This window comes from Choloepus didactylus, chromosome 11, assembly GCF_015220235.1.
Source record: "Choloepus didactylus isolate mChoDid1 chromosome 11, mChoDid1.pri, whole genome shotgun sequence".
In the NCBI taxonomy this organism is placed as follows: Eukaryota; Metazoa; Chordata; class Mammalia; order Pilosa; family Megalonychidae; genus Choloepus; species Choloepus didactylus.
In genome coordinates, this window is record NC_051317.1 from 14365671 (window position 1) to 14383419 (window position 17749).

General features: G+C 45.4%; 1 protein-coding gene across 1 annotated transcript in view; it reads left to right on the top strand.

Moving 5' to 3' along the window:
• The window catches only part of EBF1 (EBF transcription factor 1), a 432079-nt gene continuing 414330 nt past the window's right edge, over positions 1-17749 (top strand). Inside the window, exon 1 of the mRNA XM_037798760.1 lies at positions 1-124. The gene's annotated coding sequence lies outside the window, so the exon portion shown is untranslated. The remainder of the gene's footprint in view (positions 125-17749) is intronic.

Here is a 17749-nt window from a genome sequence, read left to right on the forward strand (position 1 = left end):
TCACAAATATGAGGAGCAGCACATACGCCTAGTTATCCTTGCAGCCTCCCAGAAAAATACTTTTATTTCTCTCCTGTGGATTCTACAATTCAGTTGCAGTATGTGGACACAGTTCTGAGTCAAGGTAAGATATTTGTAGTGAAGGCTGAGTAAATCCTGCCATCAGCCAGGGTTCTAGTCATGTTCATTTTCCCGGCCCTTGGTGTTTGTGTTCAGATCTATTTCTTATGAATGTTGACTGTTTTGCCCTTTTTCTTTCTATTCTTGATAGATAGAAGCAACTCCTTGCCTTTTCATTGTCTTACATGTTCCAAGGTAAGAGAGAATGGCTTCTGACTAGCTGGAAATAATCTCATCAATGTAGAAGAATTTCAGAGCCAATTCTCGTCAGAATATTATATTACTTTTTACATGAGAACTTGCTAACCTGAAGTCATCTCTCTGAGTGGCATCAAGACTGCTAGTTTCTTTTAATCAGTCCCGTTGGATGTAGGGGAGCAAGGCAGCATGAGAAAGTGAGAAGAGGCTTGACTAAAGGCAGGAGCTCTGAGCTGTCATTTTCACTCACTCTAGCTTCGCCCACCTTAGCCTCATCTGAAACAAATGATCTCCAAGGTATCATTCAGCTCTTAAGATTTTGCCCATCTGTTTTTTAATCTTTACCACTGACTGAATAATGAGTTTAATATATTTTTTAATGTGCTATGCCAACTATTAAACTTAGCTAAAGTTTGGCTCACCACTGTATTTCAAGTACCCGACATTGGGCAGGAGCTCTAAGTATTAAATGAACAAAGGCACAGCATGTGACTCCTCGTATAAACCCCATAGTTTAAAAATGACAGGGAATCCTATTATTTGTGGAGGCTGAGAGCATACTACTACATGCCAATGAGGTGAAGTCATTTATGTGAACAGTTTTTGATTGTCCAACAGAATTCTGATTGAGAACTCAGCTTCTAAAACAGATGACAAACTTGTGGCATCCAGGTAATATCTTGACTAATGCAATTTGCTTTGTTTTGTTCTTTGCCCTTAATGGTGTATTTCTTTAAAACTTAAGCTTTATTTTTAGAGCAGATTTAGGTTTACAGGAAAATTGCACACACACACCCCTACCCCACTCCCCACCCCCACAGTTTCCTCTCATGGTGCACTTTTTAATGATTTTTTAAAAATATTTGTATTAGTTGTCAACATTTAAAAATTTTCAGGGTGTACATAAAACCTCAATTTCTAGCTTCTTGAAAAATTGAAAGAACTGGCCACATGGTGTACTTGTTCCTGCCTGGCAACAGTTGGCAGAAGCTAAGGTGGACCAAGCAGGCTTTTAAATTCACTTCAGTTCCCCTCCCACCACTGTCTGCTCTAGCCAGTTAGATTGTCGTCAGTCTCTGCTGTTCGCATAGCTGAGGCCGTCAGTGGGCACTGGACAAGTTCGGCATCTCGTTAAATCATAGTCAAATTCTACACTTGATTAAAGTGAAAAAAAACAGGAAATTTAAAAGCTAGAAGTAATGTACGTAAATTTGATGTTCATTTATGGAAGTGTAGAATCTGAGCTTTTCTTTAAAAAAAAAAATTACAGTAGTGCAGTTTAAACAAAAAAATCAGTGACCAAGTGTTTCATTTGAATATATTTTCAATTTGGGTCTATGCTTAAATTTTGTCCTATTTGATATCGCCAAGTTGTGCATGAATCTACACCAGTGTTTCTGAATCTTTGCTGGGCATTAGAATCAGGAGGACAGCTTGGGAAAAACACAGAAGCCTGGGCCCAACCCCATAGATTCTGATTACATTTGGGATGGAGACTGAGTATCTGAACTTTTTACCAACTTTGCAGATTATTCTGACTCTGTCACAATGTAAGAACCCCTGATCTAGGACGTACATGCCAGCTATTTGGTAAGACAATGTTCCTTGTTCTTGGAACTACCAGTTTTATGGAAGAGGAATCTTAGAGAAGAAATACCCATGAAGACATTTGTCTCTGAGGAGCATTTTGTGGTTAAGGATCGCAGCAAACGCAACAACTGCTTGTGGGTTTCTGTGGTGAAGCCCCACAGCCTGGCAGAAATGAACAGGCAGGTGTGGCTGTGGGATCCGCCTTAGTCCACCAGCCATTTTGGTTGACTAACCACCCAGAATATCTGAAGCTATTTATATTTTAAGATAAAACTTTGTCAGTTTTTTCCCCTACAGGCATATAGACTTAAAGAAGCATAGAAATTTGGAAGTAAACCAGCCTTTAGAGCTCTAGATCAGCCCCTTCATAGGGAGCCAAACTTCCCTACTCAACCATGGCTAGGTGTAAAGGCTGCTCATGAAATCCATTTGTTCACAAGTCCAAATGACTAAGGAGGGGTTTAAGCTTGTCTCTCTTGTGTCCGGCGCCTTCTCACTCGGTCCCACGCGTCCTGTCCTCGACCGGCAAGGAGAACAGAGGGAAAGAGGGAGAGACACAGACAAACTGACACTTGAGGCACACAATGGCAGTGAATGCAAGCCTTTTACTGGAGCCAGGAAGAAAACTTTCTCTGTTACATATTCCACACGAGGCCCTACACCCCGTGGGAGAACAACCTCTATGCGGCCGTCAGGCACGGCTCCCTGTGGGCTGTCTCCCCGAGGCTAGCCCGGGCAATTTCTTATATACAATAGTTACAACCAATGTGCTGGCACTACGTAAGCGTGTACAATAGGCTAGCAGCAACCGCTGCCTCATGCGTCATATGCGGAAGCAGGATACGGGCGCCATCTTGGCTCAAACGATGGGCGGGGGCTACTCTAGAGCAGGTCGCGGCGTGTCCACCAGGCCCTAACCCGGAAAGCGGCTCCCCACATCTCCCCCCTTTTTATATATTTCAACCCAGTGTCTCCATTGATGAGTGTACTCCCGTGGGCTTGAGTGACCCACTACATGTTTTGGTGCTTTGGGGAGTCTGGACTAGGCCCCTGCCATTTTACGGCGGAACCTCTGGCACCGACCAGAATGCTTACCTCATATAGAGACCGGAGAGCCCGTGAGCTGGAAACAACGTGACTCTCCCTACAGTACTTTGCCTCGTAACTGGGGAAAGACGGTTGGGGCAGGAGAGTGGCAACCAGTGTCAAAGGCGTCACTAGGCGTCTCTGTGCAATGGCCAGAGCCCAGTCTGGCCACAACTGGGACTCCACCTAAGAGACTCGCCTGAGACAAAAATTAAGACAGCTGGAGCTATATGTTATATCCGGGATACGGCCATGGACTTTGCCGCGAACCTGGCCCCAGAGCGCCCCACCCCGAGTGGCCGGGACGGGGATCGATCAGTATAGAAGCTGCTGTCAAAAGTACTACAGGTTGAAGACATAGCCATCATAGTGGTAACGCGCAGTTGCTGCTGTGCTTGAAACAAGCGTTCTAACAGGCATTTGACGATTACTAAACCCACCAACAACCCTATAGCGAGGAAAACCCAAGTGGTCAGATTGGGCCATGAAAACCAGGAGGTAACTCGGTTCCACAGGTCAGTTACCAAACTGGCAAGGTTGAACTTAATGGGGGTCAACTTAACGGTTCCAATCTTGTCCAGGCTGACGTCCACCTGCTGGGTAAGATTGGCAAAAGTTGGCAGATAAGTATTTTTAAGCCAGTCAGAGACTTTGTGGGTGTTAGTAGTTACATTGGCCCTGACCGGAGTGACGCAAAGTCTGAAAAGGATCCATCGGGTGTCACACAGTTGCACAACTGTTTTCCAGAGCCCATCTATCTCTTGTCCAAGTTCCTGTATTTCACTTTGCATTTTCTGGATCGCTTGCGAATTCAACTCTAACATTAGATTGTGGGCGTGCAATGCGTCCCGGGTGGCATTGGCTAAAGTGTTGACTGTTTCCATCGTCAGGGCGATCTGCTCCGTTGTCCAGGCTTGAAGCACCGCATTCCCCACTGCTGGAACGAACACTGAAGCGACGATGCCGCCGAGGTTCCACAGCCAGCTTTTGACACTTCTTGATTTCCTGCTAAGGGAGGGATTAAAAGGCCCAGAAAACGGAAAGTTTTCCGTTGACACAACCTGGGTAATAGGGCCTACCCAATCAGTGGTATTGACCGGAACCCAAACATAGCTGGGACGGTAGGTTAGGATGGCGTAGGGAGGGAATCCGTTCCAGCATTCAGACAGGGTACAGGGGACGCTGGAACAGTTGAAGGTAGGCTCTGTAGAGAGTAGAAAGGCGAAGGGAGGGAGCACACAAACCTGCCTGTGCAAAGGGAAGGAACAATTTTTATCCGCATAAGTTCCCTCTGCACCCGAAAAAGAACAATTGGGAGAGTTACCCGTCGCGTCGGTTGACGTGTTGGTAAGGGTACCATTCAATAGCATGAAATAGCGCAGGTCCAGACATGCCCCCAGGGGGTTGCAGGCCAAATGCTGAGCGAAGGTTTGGATACGGGAGGCTATGGGGTCAATTAGCGGTTCTCGACATTGGTTTACGGTACCCCACGCCGATGCCTCAGTATAGTTTCGGATCTTGCTTATTGCTGTGAAATTACGTATGTGAGGGCGCACGGACCAGAGCCACCAGTCCTCACTTAAGAGGAACGGGTGTCTCACGGGCATACAGCTGTGCCAAGAGAAGTCCTCCAGGGTGGCTTTCCTGTGCAGGTCATGCGCGCAAGGAGGGAGAGAAGGCTGCGGGACATCAGGATCTCGAGAGCAGTTAAGGACTGTTGGTCTAAACCCAAAAAACTTGAGGCATCTTTTCGTCTCATTTTTGTTAAGCAACCCCTCACAGTCCTGTTGATAGCCAGCCGAGGTATTAAGAAATTCTAGCAAGACTCCAAAAGTCACCTGAGTGCAATGGGTATCACAGGCAGTACTTGTGCTGTTTGCGCAGGAACAATTAGCTATAGAGCGATTAGCAAATGAAAGGATCAGCGTATCATCGGTTAGAGGAAAGGTCTCGTTGAAGGTTATGGAGGAAGCATTGGCAGGCAAAGGTAGATGATGGAGGCTAAGAGTTAAATTAGGAGTGAAGAACTGAGGAGAGGCGGGAGACCCCGCAGAAAAGGGAGCTAGCGTCGGGGGATGGTGCCAGAGGCCCCAGAGGAACTGATCTTCTCCCTGAACCACTGCAACACTGCTGAGAAAGAGAAAACAAATCAGGAGGGTATTTATAGGGGAATAGGGGTTGGGATCACCGGTCCTCCCCCTGGGCGACGGGGAGGCGGTCAGGATCATTCTCATCATCTTGCTGGTCATCTTGCTGATCGTCACCAGCGTTGAAGGTTGGGTCTCTTGTGTCATATTGGGGTTTTCCCAATTGGTCAGGCTGCAGCTTCTCAGCGCTCTCGGGCGTTGATACGGTTCTCACCAATCTCTCCGGAACCCACACCGGTTGACGTCCTGGTTCCTGTGGGAAGACACAAACAGAGCCTCTGGCCCAGCTGAGCACGGGGTCAGGGCCTTGCCACTGTCCTGACAGGACATCCTTCCACCGGACTAGACCTCTATGTGGAGGACTCGGGGTGGTGTGTTGAAGGGCAGGTGTCATGCCCTGTGAATTTTCATTTAAGAAATTATACGTGAATAAGGCTACAGACAGTTGAGCCCTTGGGGATAGGCCGTGACCTATCCCCTCTTTCTGTTTGTTGAGCAAGTCTTTCAGAGACCTGTGTGCTCTTTCAATGATACCTTGTCCTTGAGGGTTGTAAGGGATTCCGTGCTTCAATTGTACTCCCATATTATCACAAAATTTTTGGAAAGTTTTACTGGTATAAGCAGGTCCATTATCTGTCTTTAACATTTTTGGCTTGCCCCACGCTGCCCAAGCGGCAAGGCAGTGTGCAATGACTTGGTGGACTTTCTCCCCTGTCTCAGCAGAGGCAAATAATATTTGAGAACATGTGTCTACTGACACATGCAGGTATTTGACTTTTCCGTACTCTGAATGATGAGTGACATCCATTTGCCAAATGTCTCCTGGGACGAGACCTCTAGGGTTAACTCCCACAGATGGGATATGCTATTGAGTAACACAATTTCCACAAGCTCGGACTATGTCTCTAGCGGCCGCTCGCGGTATACCAAACCGCTTAGCCAGGGTACCTGCATTGATATGAAATTTGGCGTGGAACTCTCGGGCTTGCTGATATGGTGTCAGCACGGGGAAGACGTGTGGCTGTCGAGTGGCCACATCTACTATGTGATTTCCTTGGGCCACGGGACCAGGTAGGCCTGTATGGGCCCTAATGTGAGTTGTGTAAAAAGGATGTTGCCTAGTACGAATCGTCTTTTGCAGCTCGAGAAAGAATGTGCTTACAGTGGAGGAGCATTTTATAATGCCCACAGTTTCTAGGATTTGTAGAGAATTTACGACATAAAGGGAATCAGAGACAATATTCAGGGGGCCAGGAAACTCTCTCAGGACTGTAATAGTAACCTGCAGTTCAACCCACTGCGGTTTTTGTGGTTGAAAAAACACTGTTTTGGGAGTGTCCCCTTCCACACAATACGCCCCTGTACCGGAGCTGGAGCCATCCGTGTACACGGTGAGGGCGTTCGCTAGTGGCCTAGACGAAGTCACTTTGGGAAAGATTACCGGATGTTGGGTGACAAACTGTAAGAGGGGGTCTTTGGGATATTGGTTATTAATACATCCCGAAAAGGTGCATCGGAGAACAGCCCACTGATCTATGCATCCGGTAAGCACCTCAATTTGTGGGAGAGAGTAGGGTACTCTAAGGTTTTTTGGTGGTTGGCCAAGGTGTTGAATGGCCTTCTTGATGGCCTCCAGGGCCAGATCTGCAACTGCGGTAGGGTAATGCTCTAAAATCTTTTTTGGAGAAACTCCGGGGTGGATCCAGAGTAATGGCCCCTGTTGCCACAGCACCGCCGTGGGCTGTGACACCGTTGGCAGCAGGCAAGCTTCGAAAGGCTTATCAGGGTTTATTCTTTTTAATGTGGCACTACTGAGTGCCTGTTCTACTTGGCATAGTGCTTGTCTCGCTTCAGGGGTGAAGGACCGGGGCGAAGCTAAGTCCGGATCCCCTTTAAGCAAGTCAAACAAGGGTCTTAATTCGGCATTGGGTAACTTCAGGTATGGGCGAACCCAATTTATGTCTCCCATGAGCTTTTGTAGGTCATTGAGGGTGTTCAGGTTATCTAACCTGAGAGACACCTTTTGGGGGGAGATTTGAGTAGACGTAAGTTTCGCTCCCAGGAAGGTGACAATCTCGGTCATCTGGATCTTCTCCGGGGCTATTTCGAGATTGACCTCTCTAAGTGTAAGAACCAAATGTGATAGTGCAGCGTTAAGGAGATCTGGGCTTTCATGAGTCAGCAAGATATCATCCATGTAGTGAAGGATCCTTACTTTGGGGAATTGCTGCCGGGTATCGGCCAACTGTGCAGCGACATACAACTGACACATGGTAGGGCTGTTGGTCATGCCCTGGGGCAGGACTGTCCACTCAAAGCGGTGACAGGGCCCCTCTTGGTTTAGAGAGGGCACAGTAAAAGCAAATTTTTGAGTATCCTCTGTGTGAAGTGGGATAGAGAAGAAACAGTCTTTGATATCTAAGATGATAACAGGCCAACGCTCTGGCAGGGCCGAAAGGAGGGGCAACCCCATCTGAACGGGCCCTAAAGGCTCCATGCAATTATTGATGGCTCTTAAATCGTGCAGCAACCTCCACTTGTTCGATTTTTTCTTTATAACAAAAATAGGGGTGTTCCAAGGTGATGTGGAGGGAATGAGGTGGCCCTCTCTTAGCTGATCTGACACCAGAGTGTGTAATGCAGAGAGCTTTTCCCGTGATAAGGGCCACTGAGGCACCCAAACCGGAGATTTGGTTTTCCATTTTAGCTTTATAGGTGTGGGTGGGAACATTCCCTCAGTGGCCCCCAGGAAAAACCCAGGCCTTGCTTGGTAATGTTGGAGGTAGCTTGTATGGGCTCTACACGTCCCTGTAACGAGGCTCCTAAGCCTTTGCCAGGGACATATCCCATTCCTTTTAACAATCGCTTAGAGGTTGGGGAACAACCACTGGTCAAGGTAACGTCCATCTGGGTAAGAATGTCTCTTCCCCAAAGGGAAACAGGCAGGGCCAATACATATGGCTGAAAACTACCTTGGTGTCCTTCTTCGTCTGCCCAATGAAGGGCAGCGGCACTCAGCATGGGTGCCGAAACCTGGCCTATTCCTCTGATGGTATCTTCCGCCTTGCACGTCGGCCAGGTGGAGGGCCAGTCCTGTTGTCTTATAATTGACCGATCGGCCCCGGTATCTAGCAAGCCTAGGAAAGATCTGCCTTGTACCTTGATAGTCAGCATGGGTCGAGACTCCAGAGACATATGGAGGCCCTCAAAAACTTCCCCTGAAGACCCAAATCCCTTATCTCCTCTCTGTCTGGGTCTACTCTGAAAGAGTGTATGCAAGCTGGGTAAGAGCAAGAGCTGTGCCAGCTTGTCACCTTTTGCAATGACCAGCGTACCTTGCTGAGATTGTACCATAATCTGGACGTAACCTGTGAAATCTGAATCCACAACACCTGGTATGACACTTAGTCCTTTCAGGGCTGTGGATGCTCTCCCAATTATGAGCCCAACAGTCTTTGCTGGCAAGGGCCCTTTAAAGGAGGTCCCTACCAACTGGACACCCATGGAGGGGGTCAGTACGAGTCTGGAGGTGGCACAGAGGTCCAGTCCCGCTGACCCAGGGGATGTGCGAATTTGGGCGGACTTCGTGTCGCCGGATGGCATGCAGGGGGGCCCACCGAAAGGGTGGACCCCCCCTGCCCGTTTTTTGGGTCCTGTTCAGGACGGCCAGAAAGGCGCACACCTTGCGCATCGAAGGCTGACCTACAGTCTTCTGCGCGATGAGGTCCCTTGTGGCAACGGCCACATAGCCTGGTTGCTGCATATGGTCTACCAAACTGTGGAGTGGCAGGTGGTTGACCTTTATTGGGACAGTTCCTCTTAATATGTCCCAGCTGGCCACAATGAAAACATCCTCTGGGCTTCATTTCTAGTTCTTTAGATTTCTTTGCAGACACTTGTAAGGAGTTGGCTAGCATGGCAGCTAGACCTGCATTAGTTAACGGGCTGCCAGCATCTCTGCAAAGCCGAACCCAGTCCGTCAGCTGTTTTCCTCTGTTTTGTGCTAAAATAACTTTACATTCTTTATTACACTGTTCAAATATCATTTGTTTAACTACAGTCTCTGCCACCCCTGGATCTGAGAAAATTCTCTCGGCTGCAGTCTGCATTTTGGCTACAAAGTCCACAAAAGGTTCTGTGGGGCCCTGATGAATATTACTGAGCGAGGCTTGAGCCTCTCCCTCACCTGTCAGCTTTTTCCAAGCTCCCACGAAACAACGGAAGATTTGGGCATAGACCTCTTGAGGGAACCGCGTTTGATTTTGGGCATGGGCTCCCCTTCCCAACAGCATGTCTGTATTCCACGCGCCATGTCTTCCCGCTGCGTTCTTAGCCGCTTGTTCCTCAGCTAACTCCTCAAACCACGCTTTCCAATCTATAAATCGGCCTGGTGGCAAACAAGCACGGGCTAACTGAACGATATCTGCGGGCGTATGATTTAGGGCGGAGAGGTTTTCAACCATGTTCAGGGTATAAGGGGCATTGGGGCCGTACTGATGGACGGCCTGCCTTAGCTCCTTCAAAAGTTTGTAATCATATGCTTCATATTGATTGTTGCCTTGGTGGTTAATAATAACCGGGTACATTTCTGGGGATGGTTCTGGCTTAAGTGGTTGGTACCCACCTAGTATACCGAAAGGCCTAAAGGTGAAAGAGGGGACCCATTTCCAGAAATGCCTCCCTCTACATTCTGATGATATGGGGTCTAGGGGGCCTGAGTATTCAGGTGGGGGATACGGCTGTGAATGCCCCTCCCCCGGCCCGCCTGCAAGGGGTTCCGGGTCCCGCAAAGGCGGACCATCGTGATTATCGGATTCGGGCACTAGTGGGAGCTCTCGGTAAGGGCCTTTGGCGGAACCGCTCAACCAGCCCACCGGAAGCCGCGGCGTTTTTTGTGACGCGGCGACAGGCGCCGGCGGGGCGGAAGGCCGCGTGGGTGGGGCGGGAGGCTCCTCCCAATCAATTAATGGAGGCGCTTCCGCTCCCTCACCGTCACCGCTATCCGATTCTGAGGCAGAGGTGTCCGAGCTACCACCACTCAACTCTGGCTGCTTGCCTTTATGGGAGCCGACCGCAGATGACACCGACTGGGTTTCTTGGAGAGCGTGCCGTACCTCTTGCAAGGCGGAGGACGGACTTAGGCCTGTAGCCGACTCCAGTTCAAGGACCGCGCGGACGGTCTCCCATATAGGGACTAGAATTGGATCCAGACAAACGCCCGTCTGACACGCCCGGTCTATATCGTGGCCAAGCTTCAGCCAAGAGGGCAGACTGAGGCTGCCGGTGGAGGGAAACCAAGGGGCAAAAGTTTCAACATCATCGAGAAACCTCTGTAGGGAGCTTTTCTTAACTGAAATACCCCTCTGCTTCAGGAGGGTTTTTAAAGGAGCCAACAAAGGTGAACTTCCAGACTGCCCCATGCTTGCAGTCGGCACTGTACTTTAACCACTCGGAGAGCTCTTCCGAGTCCCCGGGACCGCCTGAGAACCCACGGGCCCTGACTCTCACGTAAAAGAAGCACTCACCTTCTCGCGCTGATCAGGCGCGGGAAGTCCGCTGCAATGAAAAAGGAGCGAGGCGAAAGGTATGTGTGTTCCCCGTACGGGCCACCACTTGTCCGGCGCCTTCTCACTCGGTCCCACGCGTCCTGTCCTCGACCGGCAAGGAGAACAGAGGGAAAGAGGGAGAGACACAGACAAACTGACACTTGAGGCACACAATGGCAGTGAATGCAAGCCTTTTACTGGAGCCAGGAAGAAAACTTTCTCTGTTACATATTCCACACGAGGCCCTACACCCCGTGGGAGAACAACCTCTATGCGGCCGTCAGGCACGGCTCCCTGTGGGCTGTCTCCCCGAGGCTAGCCCGGGCAATTTCTTATATACAATAGTTACAACCAATGTGCTGGCACTACGTAAGCGTGTACAATAGGCTAGCAGCAACCGCTGCCTCATGCGTCATATGCGGAAGCAGGATACGGGCGCCATCTTGGCTCAAACGATGGGCGGGGGCTACTCTAGAGCAGGTCGCGGCGTGTCCACCAGGCCCTAACCCGGAAAGCGGCTCCCCACACTCTTGGATTCATTTTTTTTTTTTTTTTTTTGTCTATGAATGCTCATAGCAACTTTAATGATAATCAAAAGCTGGAAACAAATGTTCATCAGAAATTGAATGGATAGACAAATTGTGCACCGTGGAATACTACTTACAGTAAAAGAGAAAGACATGAAACTAGTGATGTACTGCAACAGCATGGATGAATCTCAACTGCATCGTCCTAAGGAGAGAAGCCAGATGCAAATGTAAACATGTTGTAGGATTCCTTTTTTTTTTTTTTTTTTTTAACTTTCCCTTCTTTTTTAAATCAACTGTATGAAAAAAAAAGTTAAAAAGAAAACAAACATACAATAAAAGAACATTTCAAAGAGACCATAACAAGGGAGTAAGAAAAAGACAACTAACCTAAGATAACTGCTTAACTTCCAACATGTTCCTACTTTACCCCAAGAAAGTTACATAATATAGCAACCTTTCTGTGAACTTGTTCCTACTATATCCATCAGAAATTAACAGACCATAGTCATTTCTGGGCATCCCCAGAACGTTAAATAGCTTATCTGTTCTTCTTGGAATATTGTTCCCCCTTCCTTAATTGCTCCCTACTGCTAGTTCCCCTACATTCTACATTATAAACCATTTGTTTTACATTTTTCAAAGTTCACATTAGTGGTAGCATATAATATTTCTCTTTTTGTGCCTGGCTTATTTCACTCAGCATTATGTCTTCAAGGTTCATCCATGTTGTCATATGTTTCACCAGATCGTTCCTTCTTACTGCCGCGTAGTATTCCATCGTGTGTATATACCACATTTTGTTTATCCACTCATCTGTTGAAGGACATTTGGGTTGTTTCCATCTCTTGGCAATTGTGAATAATGCTGCTATGAACACTGGCGTGCAGATATCTGTTCGTGTCACTACTTTCCGATCTTCCGGGTATATACCGAGAAGTGCAATCGCTGGATCGAATGGTAGCTCTATATCTAGTTTTCTAAGGAACTGCCAGACTGACTTCCAGAGTGGCTGAACCATTATACAGTCCCACCAACAATGAATAAGAGTTCCAATTTCTCCACATCCCCTCCAGCACTTGTAGTTTCCTGTTTGTTTAATGGCAGCCATTCTAACCAGTGTTAGATGGTATCTCATTGTGGTTTTAATTTGCATCTCTCTAATAGCTAGTGAAGCTGAACATTTTTTCATGTGTTTCTTGGCCATTTGTATTTCCTCTTCAGAGAACTGTCTTTTCATATCTTTTGCCCATTTTATAATTGGGCTGTCTGTACTATTGTCATTGAGTTGTAGGATTTCTTTGTATATGCAAGATATCAGTCTTTTGTCAGATACATGGTTTCCAAAAATTTTTTCCCATTGAGTTGGCTGCCTCTTTACCTTTTTGAGAAATTCGTTTGAGGTGCAGAAACTTCTAAGCTTGAGGAGTTCCCATTTATCTATTTTCTCTTTTGTTGCTTGTGCTTTGGGTGTAAAGTCTAGGAAGTGGCCGCCTAATACAAGGTCTTGAAGATGTTTTCCTACATTATCTTCTAGGAGTTTTATGGTACTTTCTTTTATATTGAGATCTTTGGTCCATTTTGAGTTAATTTTTGTGTAGGGGGTGAGGTAGGGTCCTCTTTCATTCTTTTGGATATGGATATCCAACCCTCCCAGCCCCATTTGTTGAAAAGACCATTATGACTCAGTTCAGTGACTTTGGGGGCCTTATCAAAGATCAGTCGGCCATAGATCTGAGGGTCTATCTCCGAATTCTCAATTCGATTCCATTGATCTATATGTCTATCTTTGTGCCAGTACCATGCTGTTTTGGCAACTGTGGCTTTATAATATGCTTCAAAGTCAGGGAGTGTAAGTCCTCCCACTTCGTTTTTCTTTTTTAGAGTGTCTTTAGCAATTCGAGGCATCTTCCCTTTCCAAATAAATTTGATAACTAGCTTTTCCAAGTCTGCAAAGTAGGTTGTTGGAATTTTGATTGGGATTGCATTGAATCTGTAGATGAGTTTGGGTAGAATTGACATCTTAATGACATTTAGCCTTCCTATCCATGAACATGGAATATTTTTCCATCTTTTAAGGTCCCCTTCTATTTCTTTTAGTAGAGTTATGTAGTTTTCTTTGTATAGGTCTTTTACATCTTTGGTTAAGGTACTTGATTTTTTTAGTTGCTATTGAAAATGGTATCTTTTTCCTGAGTGTCTCTTCAGTTTGTTCATTTCTAGCATATAGAAACATTACTGACTTATGTGCATTAATCTTGTATCCCGCTACTTTGCTAAATTTGTTTATTAGCTCTAATAGCTGTATCGTCAATTTCTCAGAGTTTTCTAGATATAAGATCATATCATCTGCAAACAATGACAGTTTTACTTCTTCTTTTCCAATTTGGATGCCTTTTATTTCTTTGTCTTGCCGGATTGCCCTGGCTAGCACTTCCAGCACAATGTTGAATAACAGTGGTGACAGCGGGCATCCTTGTCTTGTTCCTGATCTTAGAGGGAAGGCTTTCAGTCTCTCACCATTGAGTACTATGCTGGCTGTGGGTTTTTCATATATGCTCTTTATCATGTTGAGGAAGTTTCCTTCAATTCCTACCTTTTGAAGTGTTTTTATCAAAAATGGATGTTGGATTTTGTCAAATGCTTTTTCAGCATCTATTGAGATGATCAATTGATTTTTCCCTTTCGAGTTTTTAATGTGTTGTAATACATTGATTGTTTTTCTGATGTTGAACCATCCTTGCATGCCTGGAATGAACCCCACTTGGTCATGGTGTATGATATTTTTAATGTGTCTTTGGATTCAATTTGCAAGTATTTTGTTGAGGATTTTTGCATCTATATTCATTAGGGAGATTGGCCGGTAGTTTTCCTTTTTTGTAGCATCTTTGCCTGGTTTTGGTATTAGATTGATGTTAGCTTCATAAAATGAGTTAGGTAGTGTTCCCTTTTCTTCAATGTTTTGAAAGAGTTTGAGTAAGATTGGTGTCAGTTCTTTCTGGAAAGTTTGGTAGAATTCGCCTGTGAAGCCATCTGGCCCTGGGCATTTATTTGTGGGAAGATTTTTGATGACTGATTGGATCTCTTTGCTTGTGATGGGTTGGTTGAGGTCTTCTATTTCTTCTCTGGTCAGTCTAGGTTGTTCATATGTTTCCAGGAAATTGTCCATTTCTTCTACATTGTCCAGTTTGTTGCCATACAGTTGTTCATAATATCCTCTTATAATTTTTTTAATTTCTTCAGGATCTGCAGTTATGTCACCTTTTTCATTCATTATTTTGTTTATATGGGTCTTCTCTCTTTTTGATTTTGTCAGTCTAGCTAGGGGCTTGTCAATCTTGTTGATCTTCTCAAAGAACCAACTTTTGGTGATATTTATCCTCTCTATTGTTTTTTTGTTCTCTATGTCATTTATTTCTGCTTTAATCCTTGTTATTTCTTTTCTTCTACTTGGTTTAGGATTGGTTTGTTGTTCATTTTCTAGCTTCTTCAGTTGATCCATTAGTTCTTTGATTTTGGCTCTTTCTTCCTTTTTAATATATGCGTTTAGTGCTATAAATTTCCCCCTTAGCACTGCTTTTGCTGCATCCCATAGGTTTTGGTATGTTGTGTTCTCATTTTCATTCGTCTCTATATATTTAGCAATTTCTCTTGCTATTTCTTCTTTAACCCACTGATTGTTTAGGAGTGTGTTGTTTAACCTCCAGGTATTTGTGAATTTTCTAAGTCTCTGATGGTTATTGACTTCTAATTGTATTCCATTGTGGTCAGAGAATGTGCTTTGAATAATTTCAATCTTTTTAAATTTATTGAGGCTTGTTTTATGACCCAGCATATGATCTATTCTGGAGAAAGTTCCGTGAGCACTAGAAAAGTATGTGTATCCTGGTGATTTGGGATGTAATGTCCTGTATATGTCTGCTAAATCTAATTCATTTATCAGATTGTTTAGGTTTTCAATTTCCTTATTGGTCTTCTGTCTGCTTGATCTATCTATAGGAGAGAGTGATGTGTTGAAGTCTCCCACAATTATTGTGGAAACATCAATTGCTTCCTTTAGTTTTGTCAGTGTTTCTCTCATGTATTTTGTGGCACCTTGATTGGGTGCATAGACATTTACGATTGTTATTTCTTCTTGCTGAATTGCCCCTTTTATTAGTATGTAGTGGCCTTCTTTGTCTCTCAAAACATCCCTGCATTTGAAGTCTATTTTATCTGAGATTAATATTGCTACACCTGCTTTCTTTTGGCTGTAGCTTGCATGAAATATTTTTTTCCATCCTTTCACTTTCAGTTTCTTTGTGTCCCGGTGTCTAAGATGAGTCTCTTGTATGCAACATATTGATGGTTCATTTTTTTTGATCCATTCTGCGAATCTATATCTTTTAATTGGGGAGTTTAATCCATTTACATTAAACGTTATAACCGTGAAGGCATTTCTTGAATCGGCCATCTTATCCTTTGGTTTATGTTTGCCATATTTTTCCCCTCTCTCTATTAATATCCTTTATTGTACCCATACTGAACCTCTTTAGTACTGAACCTTTCTCCAAGTCTCTCTGTCCTGTCTTTGTTTCTCTGTCTGTAGGGCTCCCTTTAGTATCTCCAGTAGGGCAGGTCTCTTGTTAGCAAATTCTCTCAGCATTTGTTTGTCTGTGAAAAATTTAAGCTCTCCCTCAAATTTGAAGGAGAGCTTTGCTGGATAAAGTATTCTTGGCTGGAAATTTTTCTCACTCAGAATTTTAAATATATCGTGCCACTGCCTTCTCGCCTCCATGGTGGCTGCTGAGTAGTCACTACTTAGTCTTATGCTGTTTCCTTTGTATGTGGTGAATTGCTTTTCTCTTGCTGCTTTCAGAACTTGCTCCTTCTCTTCCGTGTTTGACAATGTGATCAGAATAGTCTCAGAGTGGGTTTATTTGGATTTATTCTATTTGGGGTTTGCTGAGCATTTATGATTTGTGTATTTATGTTGTTTAGAAGATTTGGGAAGTTTTCCCCAACAATTTCTTTGAATACTCTTCCTAGACCTTTACCCTTTTCTCCCCCTTCTGGGACACCAATGAGTCTTATATTTGGACGTTTCATATTATCTATCATATCCCTGAGGTCCATTTCGAGTTTTTCAATTTTTTTCCCCATTCTTTCTTTTATGCTTTCATTTTCCATTCTGTCATCTTCCAGGTCACTGATTCGTTGTTCAACTTCCTCTAGTCTTGTACTATGAGTGTCCAGAATCTTTTTAATTTGGTCAACAGTTTCTTTAATTTCCATAAGATCATCCATTTTTTTATTTAGTCTTGCAATGTCTTCTTTATGCTCTTCTAGAGTCTTCTTCATTTCCTTTATATCCCGTACTATGGTCTCATTGTTCATCTTTAGTTCTTTGAGTAGCTGCTCTAGGTGCTGTGTCTCTTCTGGTCTTTTGATTTGGGTGCTTGGGCTTGGGTTATCCATATCGTCTGGTTTTTTTCATATGCTTTATAATTTTCTGTTGTTTTTGGCCTCGTGGCATTTGCTGAACTTGATAGGGTTCTTTTAGGGTTTGTAGACCTATTGAAGTCCTTATCTCTAATTTATCAGATCTACAGCTTCGTGGAGTACACTTTCTCTAACTAACCAGCAGGTGTCGTCCACGAGCCGCCTGTTCTCCACAAGCCAGTTCTCCCCTGCTTAGCCTTTTTGGTGAGTGGGGGAGTGAGTCTTGTGGGGCCCAATTGGTGTACCAAGCTTGCGTGTGTAGTTGGTGTTGCCTGCCCTGTATGTGGGGCGTGTTTCTGGGCAGTCGGGGAGGGGGGGTGGCCCTAACAATCAAATCTCCCTGGTGATCCTAGAGTTTTAAAGCTGCTGCAATAGTCTAATCCTTCAGTTCAGTCCTGCCACAGTTTGTCTCTGCCACTGACCCACAAGTCCTTGGTATTGGCGTATGGCTCCTGAGACTTGCAAGTGGGCCCCTCTTCCAGGCTGTGCACCCCGGGTCCTCTGTTGAGGGATGACTGTGGTATGTCACAGGTGAGTGCCGTCCCCCCAGGGCAGTTCTGGGCTGCTGGGCTGTGTAGGGAGGCTCCCAGTCTGCTCAAATGGTGGCTGAATGGGGCTTTGTTAATTCACACTGCTCCACCTTCCCAACTCTGGGACAATCAGCTGAGGTTGCAGGGAAGGCTAATGTCCACACCCAGTTTTGTGGTGTGTGCCTGTTATTTGAAGCACTTCCGTCACACAGGGTTGTCTGGGGCAGCTCTGGGCTATGGGGCTGGTGATGGGCAGGAGTGTTTCCTGTCCACCAGGATGGTGGCTGTGAGCGGACACCCCCCTTTCCTTGGGAAGTTGTGTTGTTTAGTGAATTTTCTCAGCCACTGAATTATTGCCTTTTGTCTCAGAGCTCTCTTAGTTCTGCTCTTGACTTGACGTGCCCAAATTGAAAGTCTCTGAAGCTTTCTGTATTGGGCTTCTTAGAGTAATTGTTTTAGAAAAAGAAAAAAGGATTAAAAAAAAAAAATAAATGGGCCCTCCTCAGAGATCTAATGGGTTATTG